The following is an 18,529-nucleotide window of genomic DNA, read 5'->3' as shown; positions in this document are numbered from 1 at the left end:
CGATGAGCAAGACGCTGGATGTCTTGGATGTTGTCGAGGTTTGCCGATGTAACATGGCTCTGGATCTCTGGAGCAAGTCCCTGGAGATACAACTCAATGCGCTTCACTGGAGGGTCCACCATAGTTGGACACAGAATGGCCAATTCGTTTGACCGCTTTGTATAGGCTTCAATCTCTGACCCCGTCATTTTCAAGTGATAAAGCTCGTTCTCCAACTTGTGGATGTCATCACGCGTGCAGTATTCCCTCTTAATGAGTTCCTTAAAGTCGTTCCAGGGTGTGGCGTTAGCAGTTGCCAACCCTAAGATCTGAACTTGGGCGTTCCACCAAGTTAGTGCTATTCCTTCTAGCGTGCCAGTGGCGTACTTCACCCTGCGAGCATCAGGGCATTCGCACATCTCGAACACAGACTCGAGCTTCTCGAACCAGTGGAGGAGTCCCACTGCCCCCTCTGTGCCGCTGAAAGTACTTGGACGACAGTCCATGAAGTTCTTAAAGGTGCAAACTTGCTGCTGCGCTGGTTGACCTATTGTGTACGAATAGGGCAAAGTTTAAATACAAGAGCTAGTTTGGGAGTGTAGGATCTAAAGATCCTAGTGTGTGCTATACTGCAGGATATACTACCTGCTTGAGCAGCTGCAAGTGCCGCAGCAACTTGAGCTTGAACGAGAGCCTCTAGCTGGGCTTGTGTCTTGTTAATTCGTCCAGACATGATTCTTCATAGTAGAAGTAACGTAAGTGAGAGTGGTTTGCGAGTAGTGCGATGACAGAAAAGCGTAAGCACGTAGGTATTCTCATGTAATAAAGTCATGTGTATCTAAGCGTAATGCGAGCAAAGTTCTAAGCAGTTCTAGCAAACAGGCAATAAACATAAACCTTATTACCTAGGATGTCGAGTCTTGCACGTGGAGCGAAGCGTCGTTGTGGATCGTTGAGAGCACTGTTCTGGTTATAGTCTGGTTTTAATAAAAACGTTTTCCCATATTAAAACCTAGTTCTCTATAACCAATGGCTCTGATACCAATCTGTCACACCCCCAAAATCCACTTGCGGAGTATCACCGCTTGGGAGCGTGACATGACCAGGATCCTAACCACCAGTCATATTGCACATGCAATATAGTTAAGTATAGCGGAAGCATTTAAGTAAACCCAAAAATAAAGTATTAATGTGTGAAACATCATAAGTATTCAAATAGCATTCACGATCCTTTGCCCACAACGACCTGCTCCTCCCTGTGCAAGCTCCATAATGTACCTAAGGTCCTGCAAGGCATGCAGCAGAGAGTCAACAACTAGTTGAGCGAGTTCACAGAAAGTAAGTTCAGTAAAAGAAATGGTATAGCAAGCATTGCGTTCGTTCATCTAATCATGTATCGTATTAGTTCGTTCGTTGTTCATGTATAGCATTGGTTTCCATCGCGGGCCCTTTCGGCATGTATGCGAAGATTTGGGTTAATATTCCCAAATATCCTAGACTATGTATATTTGTATCGCCGGCCACCCTGGCATGTGTGCGAAGTTCTATTATGTATAGTTCGCAGCCTTCCCGAGGCATGTGTGCGAAGATCAGTCATAATTATCGCAGCCAACCCTTGGCGTGTGTGCGAAGATCTGTTCAAGTAGGTATACTAGTCTAGCCGTATCTTATCATTCACCATCCTCACCCTGAGGACTCATATCATTAAGTTCCGTTAACTAAGTATGTACGTATAATTCATTCCATCCCATTCCCACCCTGGGAACCCCATGCCTTGGCTGTGTGAACTCACCTTGGGTTGCTCGGCAGATACACAAAGGAGAGGGTTCTTGAACTAAAGTGGTCAACCACGTCCTAACAGGGTTACCACACAAGTCAGGTTTGACTCAAGTAACGCACATATATATCACATAAGTTAACACGTTGCAAGCATGCAAGGTTCATGGTAAACACGTATGAATCATAGCAAACACGTATAGCACGTTTATCAGTCAAAGCATATCATAATCATACTTGTGTGTCTCGGGTGGTTGGGCCGTTGAGCTTGTGCGAGCCTAACCATCTTGTGCGATATAAATCTAAGTCCAACACTTCCCGGCCCAAATACATAAGAAATCTATTAACATATCCGACCCAAAATAAATAATACATACGTGCCTTGTGCGACCCGGTGAATACCCAGCCCCATATATACAATTCGGCCCAAAACAAAAACATAAGTGACCCAAAAACAAACTGCCCAAATGGTGTACAAGTGACTTGTGCGATCAGGAAGTACACTCGGCCCAACTTGCATCCGATCAGGTTGTGCGGGCAGGTTAGGGCTTGTGCGATTTGCCCTTGGGCTTGTCCGGCCCAACAACTATAAACGGATAACCTCTTGTGCGATTCAGAGGTCCTTGTGCGACTGGGGAATTCTTGTGCGGTCAGGTCTGTTTGTGCGACCGGACTTGTACGGTTAGCACTTGTGTGATCGGATCACCTTGTGCGAATGGGCCTCTTGTGCGACCAAGAGACCTTGTGCGGTTGGACTTGTGTGCATCCGAATTTTATGCCCAAACAGTTATATTGTTTCCATAAATCATGCTCATTAGTTACCATAGCCAATCAATAACCAAGTTTCCAATGTTACACCCTATCAATTAACATCTAACAGTTTCAATCACACAATGGATTTCGATCAAACCAAGCAATTTCCATTAAATTCACATGAACCCTAATCAATCATATGAACAATATTCAACAATTCCTATGAACATATATCATAGCATTCAATCAACGAGACATGATACCCGAATATACATTCAATCGGTTTCTATCTTAATATACATCCGATTCATGTGAACTTGTAGCCGATTAGCAATCATTCTTAACAAAATCCCAAACAATCTACACATAATCTATTGTAAAAACATACACAATCATGTTAATCAAGAACCCTAGATCATCATGCAAAGCTATTATAACAAGACATCAAAACATCAAGTACAATAAATTAACATACTAACCGAATGGGGAAGGAACAGGAATTTATCCGAACAAGATGATGATTCGATGGGATGGATGCTTTGGCTGCCTTCGGTTCGTGAGAGAGAGGAAGAGATTAGCTAGGGTTTATGTGTGTTAAAGTGTATTTTGTAACAAATGAAATATGGTTACCACTTCCCTAATGTTATTCGGTTTGGGAAGGATGGGCCGAACCCATCACTTGGGCTGCCATCTAACCGGATACAAGTGACACGGCCCAAAGGCTTGTGCGGTTAAGTGTGTAGGTGTTGTGCGGTCGGGTTATGGTGTGTGGTTCGGATTTATCAATATCTATACATTGTGCGATCGGGCCAATATATACATACATGTAACACACATTGCACATAATATCCATTAATAATTCAGAGCTCATAAAATCATAGCACGTTCACATACATTACACACAATACAAATACAGGTTCGAAGTACGAGTTGTCACAGTTTGACCATTTAATTTGGTGTTTTAAAAATATATTAATCGTTTTACACATCAAACATCAACATAATCTAAATCAAACTCAGAGACAATTTCACATCTACATCAATATCGATCTGTAATACTCAGATGATATTAAAAATTATATAATAATACTTATGCATGCTAAAATTAGTAAAAATAAAATACTCCACAAAGATTAATAGGATTAACATTTATTTATGACATTAAAAGATCAACAATTACATCGACTACTGAACAACGAAACTTTAAAATCTAACAACAACACCAAGAAATTTAAGAATCTAACAGCAAGAATTAAGAAATTTTAGCTGCAACTCCATCGAGTACTGAACCTCTCGATGTATATCTTTGAGCATCGCCATGAACTCCATGGAAGTTGAAGGCATCGCCATCAGGTTTCTGGAAACCTGGTCTCTCGTGAACAGACCAAGATGCACTCCATAAAAACACCTCTTCAGCTCTTGAAGAGTAGCCCTATCCTCATATACTTAATCCTCAACTTTCTTGATAAAGCACTGCTTTAAATAATCAGAGTCTGCAGAAGTGCATGTATCTTATATGTATACATTCTATACATCAAAATTCCAAACTTTATGCATCTTTTAATACATAAAAGGCAGGAAAAAACAAACTGAAGCTACTTATATATCTTATTAAATAAAATCTTATCTTACAGCAGAAGCAAAGAGTTTTTTGCATTTAGTAGGAACAACTGTAGAATAATTGTCATCATCATCTGCCCAAATCATTAATAATCATCATTTAGTCATAACCCAGATTAATTTAACTGTACATTTAATAATCTAGGAGGGAAAAACATGTACATTTAATATAAACAAACATAAATTCATATTAAGTGTTTAATCTTTCTTTGTATTTAATTTAATACTATAAATATCCATATTAACATATTCTAAAACCATTCAGGCTCCACAAATGCTTCTACTACTGGTCGCTCGAAGAAAACAGAGCTGAAATATATCAACAGTTTAAAATAAAAATTATCAACATTATCAACAGTTTAAAAAAATCCACAAACCTAAAATAACCCGCAGACGATTGTATGAATTTCAAACAACAGTGATTAGGCTGAAATATAAAGTGAGAATTAGAGTAGATCAGTTCAAAATTTAAAATTCAAAATTACAAAAAAAAACATTCTTTCAACGATGTTGGAACAATGATGCTGGAACAATTATGTGAAGCACAAAGATCTGTAATCGTAGATTAACCGATTGAATATGAAAATCCTAAATAAAATATTAAATTAAATCTTATCTTATAGCAGAGAAGCAGAGAGTTTCTTGCATTTGGTAGGAACAAAAGTAGAACAATTATCATCATCATCATCATCATCATCTGCTCAAATCATTCACAATCATTATTTAGTCATAAATCAGATAAAAAACAATTACGAAAAATCGAAAACAAAAACAAACATAATTATATATTACATTACCATCATCAAGGTAAACGACATATCCCCAAAATTTGTTCTTAAAGTGGGTCAGAGAGAGCTTCGGTTTTATCTTTCCTTTATGAACAAATGTGGAGTATTGAGAAGAGAGGATTTGAGGGAGAGATACATTGGAAGTGTGGTTTGAAAATACAAAAGCAGAGAACACGAGAGTTTAAATATGAAGAGGGAAATGAGAAAAAAAAACCTTTATATAAGAAGATGATTGATAGAAGTGAGTGAGTAACATGCATTAATTGCAAATTACGTATTGCCAGACATTTTGAATTTGAAATTACCGGCAACAAAACATCTGCTGATATATACGCATCCCTTGAACCTTCAACCTCTGCTGGCTTTAAAGTATAGATATGGGCAAAGGTTTTGGATGGCAGAGTTTTATATAGATTTTAAACTGATTTTATATATTAGGCTTTATGATGCAGTAACGACATAAGAGAAGCATTGCTGGACAACCTCTCTGGCTGCCACATCAGCTTTTTTATGTCATCGAGATTTCTCCTTTTATAGAAAGTATAGATGTGTGTATAGGATGAGTTCTAGAACATGTATGGATTTTTAAATAAACAAAAATAACATGATTCAAGTGGTGGTTTAGAACGACACCAAGCATGGTGTTTACTTAGATCAAACTTTTGACTCTCTTTTTATTTTATCTGGCGAATAAATATCTAGACTAGAATTTGCAAGTTGGTGGTGAAACTCCTTTCTTGTTTGGTGGAGACCTTACAAAATGGATTCTAGATAAATGTAGGTTGCAAGAAGATTTAGACATCGTAAGAAAAAAATATTGCACTTGCATAAAACAAAAGTTACAATAATATTACTAGGTATTCTCAAGTTGTGGAAATTGAATTCTATGATTTCATTGTTTTGGTCGGGTTATTCATAATACGTATATTCGTGCGCCTTTTGTAAACTCAAAATTTTCATAAAGCATTGAAACGCATCAAAGATATCTATCTAACTCTGACACTATCTTTATTGTTGATAATCAACCAAACAACGCTGCAATAGACCTTTATTACCATCATCGGAGCACCGTTCAACAGAATCCATGCCTCCTCTGTCGGCTATCCTTTTGTTTCTGTAGCATCTATCTTTCTCTCTTAATGTGTGAAAAGGTTTTTTAGTGTGAGAAAGGTTTCAGGGAATATTTTCACTTTTGTGGTTGTGAATTTGTGATGGGTTTCGGAGTAGTTAAAAACTTGATACCTGTTGTATCTCAATTCAATGGGTTTGTATAAGTGGTTTTGTCACTTTATACAATTTTTAACTTATTAGTAGTCAAGTTATCCTTCTCGATAGTTATTTATTTTTGCATTCGTAATTTTGTATACATTTTTTTCAACTTTGTAGGAGCACTTTCTTACACCTTAGACGGGAAATCAATATATGAAATCAATATTCTGTAAAAATTTAGAACACTTTTTATTTGTTTTATAATTTGAAAACATCTTTTTTAATCTACTTTAAATGATTTCTATTTATTTTTTTTTCACTTGATTTGAAGTTGGTAATAACCACTTCCATGTCTTTCTTGGAGAACATCTCCGTTTCTAACACTTGGTTAAGTAAATATTCAATGCGCGGTTCAAAAAAAAATTTTCAATGACATGAATTGGAAACATGTATCTAATGCTAATCATGTAGATGACTGCCTATCTGTCACACCCTGACTTTTGCGGAAGCGTGATTATGTGTCACTTGCTTAATATCATTGCATTCAACCATAACAAACAACTACATGATAAAACCAAGATGTTTATCCATAGATAAATTTTAAAACATTACAAACAACATTGTTTTAAAATCCCAAACGCAGACTTCATGTTTAAAAATACAACACCAACAAGGTTACAAGTTCCACAAGGACTTGACAAAAGATACTAATAAAAACTAGGCTTTGAAATATCTATCCTATCCAGGATAAGATACACACTCCAAACCCTTCGCCACCGGATGACATCTTTTATTTCAAACACCACTTGAAACTTCCAAACGCCCGCCAGATCCACATTTAGTTTCCTGAAATACATGTAGTTTAAAAACATCAACAAAAGTTGAGCGAGTTCATGTGTTCGTATGTGTGCACGAATAAACCTTGTAATCATTGAAAGTATGTATGTATTTGTAAACCCCGATATGAAAGCAAACAAGGAAACAGATCAATTAATGGTTTGCAAGGCCATTAACATGTGTACAACGGCGTATGAAGGCTCAAACCTAGCAGATTTTGTACCGGGCCTCCGGCTGTAAGACATAGTCACCTCATGGGCCAAATCCTGGTCCTCATGGGTGGGGCTCGCAACACCCAAATAGATCTATCACTCATGTCCCTCGGTCCTTATACGAGGATTAATGGTCTTAAGTGTGCGCCTACCCATTCACATGATCTAACAGTTCATTCCTTAGCTAACCATACTATTTGTAATCGTTTGTAAACATTTTGTAACATGTACTTCACCCCCGAAGTTATAAAGCAGAAAACAGTTAAAAGAAAAGGGGGACATGAACTCATAATCTTGCGTCTTCAATCCGACGTAACTCACGGCTGATTCTCGTTCACACGACTACCTACAAACGTACTACGGTTTATTAGACGGGTGGGTCGTGCCTTGACCTTAGTCTTAATTAGTGTCTTTGAGTTACGTTTCATTGTGTCTTCAATATTATTCCAAGTTATATAATTATTTGTTAAAATAATAAATATTTTAACTTAAATTATATTTATTAAATTTTGGAATATTAGTTAAAATAATATATTTTAACTTGACACAATTATGTATTTGTACATGTATAACTTCCCAAGGATGGATGTATTTATACTTGTATTCTTATACTTGTATATTTTTCGTCAAGTATCGGTGGCGTATTCCGGTGTATTTATACGTATGAGAATACGTATTCTTATTGTGTTTAATAAGTACTAGGTTATCACCCGGGATTGCTTCCCGCGCTCGAGAAAGTTATTTATATTAATCGTTATTTATGATTAACCCACCACAAATTGAGCATTCATATTCCACAAAAAATTGATTCACCTAAACCGCTTTGTATCCACGTAGCCACAATATAAAACAAATTGTTGGATTCACTTTAAAATAAACTTGAAGCCTTTTTTTAATGATAGTTTTGTGTTCCAAAATAAGTGAGTGTCAAGAAACCAAAAGATGTGTTAACGGTTAATCTGCTATGCTATTTCTAACATCATCTTTTTTTCTTTTATCACCCGACAGGGCAATCTGTTACGCATTGTAGACCTTTTGTGTATCAAGAAACCAAAAGTTACGTTAAGAGTCAAATGTTGGATGCTCGAATAACGATGTGTAAAGATTGTTTATAACATACAATATAAATAATCTACGCTAGCAAAAAAACAGAAAAAAGATTCAATTGGTAAAAAAAACGCTAATAAGGTAATTACCAAATAATAAAAATTAGAGTTAAATGCTTGGTTGGTCCCTGTGGTTTGCAAAAAATTCAGACTTGGTCCTAGTAGTTTACTAATTACACTCGTGGTCCCAAAACTTGTCAAAAATGCACTCGGTTGGTCCCCAGCCCTAACATCAGTTAAATATCTCAGTTAAATCCATGTTAAATGACCAACATACCCTTGCTTATTAACAAAACCCACTGCATTATCTTCAAACCCTGCTACTCATCTTCTTCAACCCCTCTCTCTCTAAAAAAACTCCACCACCCCCTCCAGTTGTTTCTATTTCTCTCTCTAAAACTCCTCTTTCTCTCTCTAGGTTTCACCAAATTTGCGGTTGCGTTTGCTAATTGTTCACCGGTGTTGTACACCGGTAGTGTTTAGGTCACCGGAAACCGTTTTGTCGCCTGAGAAATTTCGTTTCGGAGCTCTGTTTTTTCGTTAAAGTCAGAAATTTGGAAATTGAAAGGCTATTTGAGCGGTTTTTTGTTGGAACGAGTTGTGATTCAGTGGATTAGAGTGGTTTGGTTGATGATTCGGTTGGATCTTGTGATGGTTTTGTTCTTCTTCTTCTTCCAACCACCGCCGGTAACCTGCATCAACCCTGTTCTTCTTCTTCCAACCACCAGGGAGGTTTTGAGGTTGTTTGGGCTGTCAGAGGTGGTACGGGTGGGGAATTTGACGGTTGTGGGATCGTTGAGGATGATGCCCTTGAGGATGAAAAAGTTCACATCTTGTTGTGAATTTTTGCTTCAATTCAGTCATGGTTCAATCGACCCACATTAGAAAACCTTGAAATCCACACGGTTTGTGAAAAACTTCTCACCTTGTTGTGAATTTTTGCTTCAATTTCATGTTTTCTGTGATGGTTTATGTAGAAAAGATATGGGTATCTCTGTTTTTATTGGGTATTTGCAGGTTCTTGTCAATTTCAATTGGAATCCCCAATTGATGGATGGGTTGTTTCAAAGTCAAGTTGCTGTAATTGGGTGGGAATTGTTTATGGTTATGGTCGTCACAATGCCCTTGAGGATGATGATGTTGTTAGTGGTGGCTGTTTATGACGGTGGAGGTGGCTGCAATGGGTTGAAGGTGACAGAGAAGGTGGAGGGTGGTTGAAGGTGACGATGGAGGTGGGGGTTGAAGGTGACAGTGGTGGTGGTAGTGGGTTGAAGGTGGAGGTGGAGGTGGAGGTCGTGGGTGGTGAAAGGAGGAAGAAGATGAGGGGTGGACCCCATTTTTTTTTTTTTTAATATTTATCAATGTTTTTTTTTGTAGTTCAAGGGGAATCTAGTCTTTTTACACCCATTTAACTGAGAAAATTAACATGGGTTAGATATAAGGACCAACCGAGTGCATTTTTGACAAGTTTTGGGACCACGAGTGTAATTAGCAAACCACTAGGACCAAGTCTGAAATTTTTGCAAACCACAGGGACCAACCAAGCATTTAACTCTAAAAATTATGAAAACCTATAATGGACCGACCCGGAACCACCAAAACCGGTTCCACCTCAACCTGGTCAAAACCCCGACCGAAACGCCCAAACCGGAAAAAACAAACCGGCCAAACTGGTCAAAAACCCGAATGTACCCAGAACCGGTTAACTTTGTTGACCAAACCTGAACCCGATTTCGGTTCTAAAAAATAGCAGTTTGTGCACCTCTAGTTGTAACCCATAAGCTAATTTTTCTTCCAAATCGACACTTTTTTTGATAAATGGGTTCTAAATCGTTTTGTTAAAAGATTTATATACTAATGTGATAATATTGTTTTCGTAACCATAACCAACATGATGACTATTTTGTTACACCAACTTCTTACATTAGCATTTAACTCAACTCTTATGATTATTATTCAAGGACTGATGCTAGAATAATAATGAGGTGATAGCAAAAAGAGAGAAATGCTTACTTAGGCAAGTGCAATTATCCTACTGTATATGGTTTAAACCCTCCACATACAAGTAACAATATAATACAAGCTCTAAAAACTAACTCTTCCGTAAGAGGGAGGAGCCTGTGAATTAAATAATACAAGAAAATCAATTGGATGAAAAAAAAAGTAATTACAACTTTAAAAATAACTGAAATAGCAAACTGACCACAATATACATTCTTCAAATTGAAATATTGTAAACAGCTGAAACCATCTCGTTAATGAGGTTTTGCAGACCACTCTTTATACCATGAAATGATATATCTATCTGGTGGTCCCCTATGTTTGGTCCATGAACTCCAAATTGATATAAATTTGAGAATAAACGACCCGATATACATTAGAAAAGTGAGGCAAAGAGGAAAAACGATAGCTTCCAACTGTTTCATACATAAAATTCAATTTTTAGCAGAAATTTTAGCAAACTCACAAACCCTCAATAATCTGCAAATAATGAAAATTGCATAAGTCGATGAAAAACATCAACCGTTTGGTGTAGACCGATACCATAAGCACTGACATGCTGTATCAAAAAATAAGGTGACATGTCAGCTTCTCAAAAAGAAAATTACAGAATTAAAAAACATGATTTTTTGCCAGATTTTGCAAGATTTATTATTTCACGCAATCTAATTTATTTGCAATCACTGAATGATGATGGCGTAGATTCAACATTTTTTTTTGTATCCTCAACCTGGTTGGCCCAATCCACTCTGCTGGGCTGCCCCTCCATTCTGTACCCAGTTCTTCTCAAAGTTCAGGACATGCCTCGTTTTCTTCTCAAGGTTCAGGGCAGGCCCGCTTGATGGACATTGATGCTCTTAAATTCAGCATGGACACTGCCAATGAAGAAAATCTATGGTTTATGGACACAAGGGCTTCCAATCATTTGACTTTAGACTAAGCTGGAGTTTGGAAGGATAAAAGTGTTAATGACATGGCATTATGATAAGAAACAAAACTAATAGAATATCTATAAACTTTATATATCAGTTCTTTCATATCTTAGACATAAGGATCCGACACAAGAGATAATGAACCTACAGAAACTAAAATCTAAGGTATGTGAAATGGATTTTCAAGTTGATATACCCTATATTACAAAATAGCAAATTATTTATGCCCTAAACGTGAAATACAACACAACCGCCCTTTAAACCCCCAATCATCCACCTACAAATCCAGTATATGACATTTATGATACAAGTAATGAAATACGCACCTAAGTCACGATCCTTTCCTGGATATATGACATTTATGTGCAGATCTTCATATAACCATGATATCTGATCAATGGGACGCCTAACGGATACCTGAAATACTTTAAAAATGAAAAAAAACCTCGAAGGCAAAGTAGAACAATGCAGCTGCAACATTGAATTTATAGTTTAATGTTTAAGTTAATGTATTAAGCAGATCCATAGGAAACATTTCCATGGGGAAATAGCTTAAGAATTATTAAGGGGAAAACTCATACTCTATTTCTCTTTTATATGTATTCAGTGCTTGGTTTAAAAAGCAAGAAGCGCTCTGAGGCGTTCGGGTCCCAAAATCTGAGGCGTGCACATCACGTACGCGAGATGTTGGTCTACGCACGATAAAAAAAACTTTATTTACAACCTGAAGCTGCGTCTCTCACACTAGTTTTTTTTTACATATTAACCCTTTTATTAAGCAAACTGTTCATATTCATGCCTTTGCTTGTTTTTACATGTAAGCCTCCTACACACCCTAACTTTGACAAACTTTGACCAGTTTCGACCCATAAATAGTTAAAGTGCCCTCAAGGCCGTGACGCGCTATCCTGATCGCCTTGTACGGTGTGCCTTTTAAATGAAGATTACACACCATATTAAAAACTAAAACTCAATGCCTGTTTACCTGTTATAAATTTTGGTATTTCTCAATGTATTAGTTTTTTAGAGTTTTTAAAAGGTATGTTATAAATTTTGTTATTTCGCCGATTATTCCCCATCTTGTCACCCAAACCTTTTAAATATTGGTTTATGGCCAATACCCGTTTCAACCCGACCAAAACCGATTTTAAAATTGTTTTAACAGCCGCATGCACACACAATCTATTTCTCTTTTTATTTATTTCTTCTTCACTAAACAACACAAAAAACCCTAATATTTCTATTACACCAGCCGCATCTTTTTAACACTACCAGCGAATTTGGTAACTCCGACTCGGAACGCCCTAAAAACGATCTGGTCCGAGTATTTCAAATCATTCAGAAGGGTATGTAAAATTAGATTAGAACGATTGGATTTCTTACCTAGAGCACCGATCAGAATCATTGCATTCGCGAATTGGCGGCGAATTGGTTTGAAATCGAATTCCATATGGTACAGTTCGTACCAATTCGAAATCCTCGGCTCTAGGAGCGAATTTGGTAACTATGTGAATAACTATAAAATGAATAAAACATAAAAAATTGGTACCTGTAATCCCAAACTCAACGGTTACGAACAGAGGCTATTGTTTCTTTTTTACCTGCAAGTTGATGCAACTTTATCAAAATAGATTATAAAGGAAAAAATACGTTTCATGTAGCCAAGCAGGTTATTTTTCAGTGTAAATAAAGGTTTATGATTACAGTTTTGTTGTGCATGTCAGCAAACGTGTATTCATGCTCTCTTGTTGATATGGATGTATTTTTTTATATTTCTTCAAATCTGACCAGAATAACACATGTATATTAATCATATTAGTGATGAATCTGAACGAATAAAATGTATATTATCTTGTACCAATAGTGTTGAGCAGCTCTAAACCTGGGTTAACGCGTATTTATGTCACACGCGTGTAGCCCTAGTGAAGTGCACAGGTGAACATCTCAGCAGGGCCACCCTTTGTCGTAGGAAGTCGCAACTTCCTCCCATATTGTTGCTTGGACAAATTAGGTGCTGAGAAAATTGTTAGATTTTTACGTTAGAGCATATAAAAATTGTTAGTCATAATATTTGTTAGGTTATGAAAAGAAAAAGTCACCTTTGGTCTTGAAGTGTTGTTCTAAGGAGCTTCTTGTTGACTCGAGTTAGTACGTCTAATATCTTGTCAAGTTGAGTTCTTAATCGTGGATTGGCTTAGTAACCCTGTACCAAATAAAGTTATTGGTTGAGGACCAGAATCCAGTTTCAATTTGGAGTTGGGTCACCTGGTCTTGTAAAAATTATATGTAATAACAATATCATAAACTTAGTTGATGAACGGTCAATAACATAGGTTTTTTTTTTAAAAAAAAAATAAAAGCTAATTAATTTTGATACAACATTATTAAAATCAAGATAAACAAAACCCAACCTAGTTCTTATAATCTGACCTATTTAGCAAAACATAATAATACTGACTTGTTTAATAAAAAAGATGTTTTGACACGTTTTTCTTAACCTACTTGCAACAGTGGCAGTAACAAAGAACCCTTTCCTTTAAACACTCGGTTCGATTCCTATAAGCCAAATTAAACACTCGGTTCGGTTCCGTGAAAGCTCTAGAAGAGACAATTGAAGCTGCAAAACACAAAAAAAACCTTAAAATCTTGTAAAATGACAACAAAACTAAAGAAAATGCAGCAAGATGATCAATAATGGACACTTCAAATGAAATATTAAGGCACAGTTTTTATTAACAATTTTAAGACAATCGATGCATTCGTCATAACTAAACACATTACATTGTGCGATTGATTTTAAAAGATTTGAAAATCAACTACTTAATTAGACATACATCCAAAAATACGAACCTAAACACATAACAACTAACTAAAAAGAGCCATAAAGCTAAGATCTTGAGCACAATAAACCTAATATATCACAATCAACACATGAATTCACTCAGATCAAATATCCATAGGATAAATATGAAAGCTTGATGCTTTTATGCTCAAAATAGCTCACATAACAGTTTATTGATATAGACCATTCAAGATTAGTGCATGTAGCCTCACAAGACTGCTGAACTCATCCATTGATTAGATCATATTGCTTCCAGCATTTAATACCTGGTTACAACATATTCATTAATCAACCATGGAGATAAGTTATTAGTAAAGAGAAATCTATCACAACATTGGTATACAGTGAATAAATGTCGCCATATTCGAATTATACCTCCTCGTAAAGGATCTGTCTGACCCAATTCTTGATAGGCTTCAAATCAACACTTTTATACTTCTTATGATATCTAAACGCAAATGAAAACAAACTATTAAATGCTATTTATTAACATATATAAACAGAAGAATACAACAAACGAAAAAAAAAAACAACAAAATAGCGTCTAAAATTGGTTGTTACGTCTTCTTCACCTGAAGAAGATGCGACTGCCATTAACGGATTTAGGGTTCAAACTAAATGTATGCTTCATGAATCTAAGTGGCACTGCAAACCCCATCACTACCTTTCTTCTTTTATATGAAAAAATATAAACTAAAAGTAAAAGTTAGCAAATTCAACCACCCCTTGAATCAAAAACCAAATCTCAGAAAACCATATTAATCAAGAGAAACCAATAACTCGTTTGAAACCATTGAAATCAAAATCTAACAAAATTTAAATATTTGGAAATCAAACACCGAGAAACACGAAAGGCGATTGATAACTCGATGATAATAACTAGAATTTGAGACTTGAATAAGAGATTTGGATGATTTGAGAAACAAAAACCCTGAAACAATTTCACAAAAATAATCCAGAAAAATCAAGAATCTTCTCAAGTTATAAAAATAACAACAAACATCGAATGCCGAAACCCTGATCTAAGAATTAATGTAACACAAAATTAACAATTTGAAGCGATATAATTGATGAACTTTACCTAAAAAATGGAAGGATCAGAGAGATTTTGAGAAGAAATTATACGGATTGGATTGAAACCCAAAACCTCAAATCGTGTGTGTAGTTCCCAATCCCCTTTGAAGACTTGTAGTCCGCTTAATCGATCATCTATCTATAATCAAACAACATCTCAAATGAAACAAACAGATTATCAAACAACAATCAGAGGACTGAATCATTTGACTAGATTAACGAACAGAAATATACCTACACAACAATCAACGAATGAATCACCATCATTGCCCTCGGAACCTAACAGCAGCAATTATATGTGTGATGTAAAGTAACAATCTATTAATCTTAATCTAAAAAACCCAAAAAAAACAGATCAAAACTGATAGAAGAATAATCGCTAAAGAAAAGGATGGTTAATCATAATCTTGAACTGATAAAAAATGATGAAGAACAAAACTAAAAAACACACAAATTTAGATCGATGAAGGGATTCTAGGGTTCATAAAAGAAGCGTTTTATCCCAAATCATATATAATTGATCTGATTGTATACCAGCAAGTTAGATCGGCGTACAAAAGAAAAACTCAAGAAATCGTAGAATTGATTGAAGAACAGAGGTGATACATCATACCTGGGAGTGATTCAGTGTGAACCAGTGAAGATCCAATATGATCTGATGAAGTGCAGTAGTAGAGATATCTAGGGTTTTAGCATAGAAAAGATTGTAGAACCTCTTAGATGGTAGAAGAAGACGGAGGCTAGGGTTTCGGTGTCAACCAGTGAAGGAAAATAATGAGGCGACAGGAATTTAGGTTTTTAGGTGATTTATATACCCGGGTTATAAAACGGGTCGGATTACATCAAAACCGGGATCCGCGAAAGAAAAATAACCCAACTCATTTTCCCGCCAAAAATGAATCTAGGAGGCTCTAAGGTACTGCCACATCAGTCCAAATTCTTTCATTTATTATATATAATAGAATAATAGATTCGTATACTTAATTTTTGTATTTATTTTTCCGGAATAATAATCTTAATAAAAATTCACCAATACATATTCTCAAAATATATATTTTAAGAAATCTTACATAGAAAAATTATTTATAATTTTTCCCTTGGCAAGAATAATTGTATTTTCATTTAAAACTAAAAAATAATACATTTTCAAGTTTAATTTAAAATATATATATATAAATCTATTTTTCACCCAAAAATAATACATTCTTAGCTTATTTAAGAAAATATATATTTTCTCCCAAAAATAATATATCTTCTAATAATTTCAAGAAAACATGTATATTTTTATTTACCAAAAAATAATATATTTTCTCCTTGTAAAAATATGATATATTTTGTAATAATTGTAAAAATCATATTTTTGTTCTCTTGGTGTCCAAAATACCAATTACCAAAATATACTTATGAATTTATTTCCGGAATGTTCATTTAAGTTATATTCCTTGTTCGGTTTCTTAATATTTTGGGTATAAGTTATATATTTTTTTCTTGGGATTTTGGTAATATTTTGGATTGTAGTTTCTTGGTATTTTGGTGAGATATTATTTCAAGTCCTAAAATAATATAACTAATACACATAATATACAAATAATCACACACATGGTGACATCTAAATCTATATTTTCCTAAATACATATTTAGTCACTTTTATTATCAAAAACCAACCTCCAATATAGATAATTTTTGTTATAAAATTTGTGGCAAACTTTGTATAATAATCATGGTTAAAATTATACTTGTAAATATTTGTTTAAAAATATTTTTCTAAGTGTTTAATTTTTAGAAAATTTTTGCCATAGTTTCCCCTTAAAAATGGAGGTTTCCATGCTTTCAAAACATATCATTTTCTTTTATAATTCATCACAATCAACAACAAATCAAATAACACTTACCAATTTGCCAAAATCAAGCCATAATCACTACTTCATGGACTTGAAAATTTATAAAAATTTGTAGTAACTTACTTGTGTGTGTAGTAAGCCTAGTTACCCTTTAAAGTGTGGTTATTTATTTAAAAGCATCATTCTTGAAGGAGTTAGATGCTTACAACTTGTAAATCATTTTTCCAAAAATATTACTTCTTGAGTTTTTCTTATTAAATATATATTTCTACACTTGATTAACCACTAAAAATGTGGTTAGTTTCTTTAAGAACCAAGCTTATGTAAATCTTGTATTTTTTAACTTGGTTTCTTGAAAAATCATTCTTGAAATCACATGTTTACAAGACTCATATCACACTTTGATCATCATACTTCAAGAAAAACATTAAATCTTTCAAGTTCATGTTTTACATAAGGATGATCTCTTGATCTTTAACATAATCATCCTCTCATCTTGCTAGATTATGTCTTTAATCACCATCTAGCAAGATCATATGATGTTTAACATCATTAACATAAGCAATCAACAATCAAGTAGCATAACAACACTTGAACAACATGTATTCTTGTGATTTTAGTCTTATGTTTAAGTTTCATGTTCTTGATCATTAGTGTTCTTCATGATTCTTTACTTGTAACATTCTTTAACCAACTAAACAAGATGTAAAATGGAGTGTAGAATGATCTTACTACTAGCTCAAGGCTAGGGATGAACACAAGAAAATGAAGACGATGAATGAGGTGGTTAAAAGCTTGTATGAGAGGTCCTTCAACTTCCAAGAGCTCCTAGCTTCTTTATATAGCTTCTTACACCTTTGTATGCTTAGAGATTGGATGAAAGTTGAATGATGAAGATGGATGCGTGTGTGTGTGTTCTCAGCCGAAGGTAAGGAGAGGAGGAAGAAGAAGAGTGAAATGTTGGTGAGTTGTGAGAATGATGGTTTATGTTCTAATGGTTAGTGCTTATATCTTCCAACACATTATAATCTATTGGTTTATATGTTATAAAAGATGAAACATGATCCATTATAATAATCAAAGAAAATCACTAGTGGGCCATGCATGTTGGCCGTAAATCATGAAGTCTCTACACATATTTCGCCACCTTTGGACCTTCCATCTTCAGGTTCCAGAATTCAGTTTCTAAGTTCTGGATTTCCACCCGAGAACAATACTTCCTACGCATCAATTTCTTCAGCTCATTCCATGTCAAAGCATACGCAGCAGCCTCACCCAACGTCTGAACCTGAAGGTTCCATGATGATAGAGCCCCATCTTGAAACAGTCCAGAAATGTACGTGACTTGTTGCTCTGGAGTACATTTGCTCATTCGCAAAAACAGAATCCGTGTTCTCGATCCATCTCACAAAAGCTACGGCACCTCAAGTGTCGTCGAAGTTCAGAGGCTTGTAGTCCAAAAACTGCTTGTAGGTACAGCCTGCATGTAACACCCCAATCGCGTAATACAACAACACGCGACGGAAATATCGGGGAGTCACGTTACAAATTGCTCACAA

At 35.4% G+C, this 18,529-nt stretch overlaps 2 long non-coding RNA genes across 28 annotated transcripts; both read right to left on the bottom strand.

Annotated features, from left to right (window-relative positions):
• Window positions 1-3,639: 3,639 nt before the first annotated feature.
• LOC110890706 lies at window positions 3,640-6,172 on the bottom strand. Of its 3 annotated transcripts, XR_002564730.2 has the most exons (4): window positions 4,926-6,172; window positions 4,506-4,825; window positions 4,141-4,202; window positions 3,640-4,001 (listed from the first exon to the last, which is right to left on the bottom strand). It is a non-coding gene; the product is annotated as an uncharacterized LOC110890706 (long non-coding RNA). The 3 variants fall into 3 exon arrangements; XR_004871771.1 differs by having other exon boundaries at window positions 4,141-4,825; XR_004871772.1 differs by having other exon boundaries at window positions 4,141-4,825; window positions 5,972-6,172.
• A 4,097-nt stretch (window positions 6,173-10,269) lies between these two features.
• On the bottom strand, window positions 10,270-15,909 carry LOC110890705. 25 transcript variants are annotated; one of them, XR_002564717.2, is made up of 14 exons: window positions 15,743-15,909; window positions 15,364-15,408; window positions 15,137-15,268; window positions 14,431-14,503; window positions 14,240-14,321; window positions 13,716-13,830; window positions 13,313-13,416; window positions 13,072-13,227; window positions 12,918-12,996; window positions 11,540-12,814; window positions 11,012-11,222; window positions 10,805-10,840; window positions 10,484-10,697; window positions 10,270-10,398 (listed from the first exon to the last, which is right to left on the bottom strand). It is a non-coding gene; the product is annotated as an uncharacterized LOC110890705 (long non-coding RNA). The 25 variants fall into 25 exon arrangements; XR_004871762.1 differs by having other exon boundaries at window positions 10,484-11,222; window positions 11,540-11,630; window positions 11,795-11,905; window positions 12,763-12,814; XR_004871761.1 differs by adding an exon at window positions 14,628-14,726 and having other exon boundaries at window positions 10,484-11,222; window positions 13,096-13,227.
• Window positions 15,910-18,529: the final 2,620 nt, after the last annotated feature.

Source organism: Helianthus annuus, chromosome 11, assembly GCF_002127325.2.
Source record: "Helianthus annuus cultivar XRQ/B chromosome 11, HanXRQr2.0-SUNRISE, whole genome shotgun sequence".
Taxonomy (NCBI): Eukaryota; Viridiplantae; Streptophyta; class Magnoliopsida; order Asterales; family Asteraceae; genus Helianthus; species Helianthus annuus.
The sequence above is the reverse complement of the archived record's forward strand: the minus strand, read 5'-3'. Positions and strand labels throughout refer to the sequence as shown.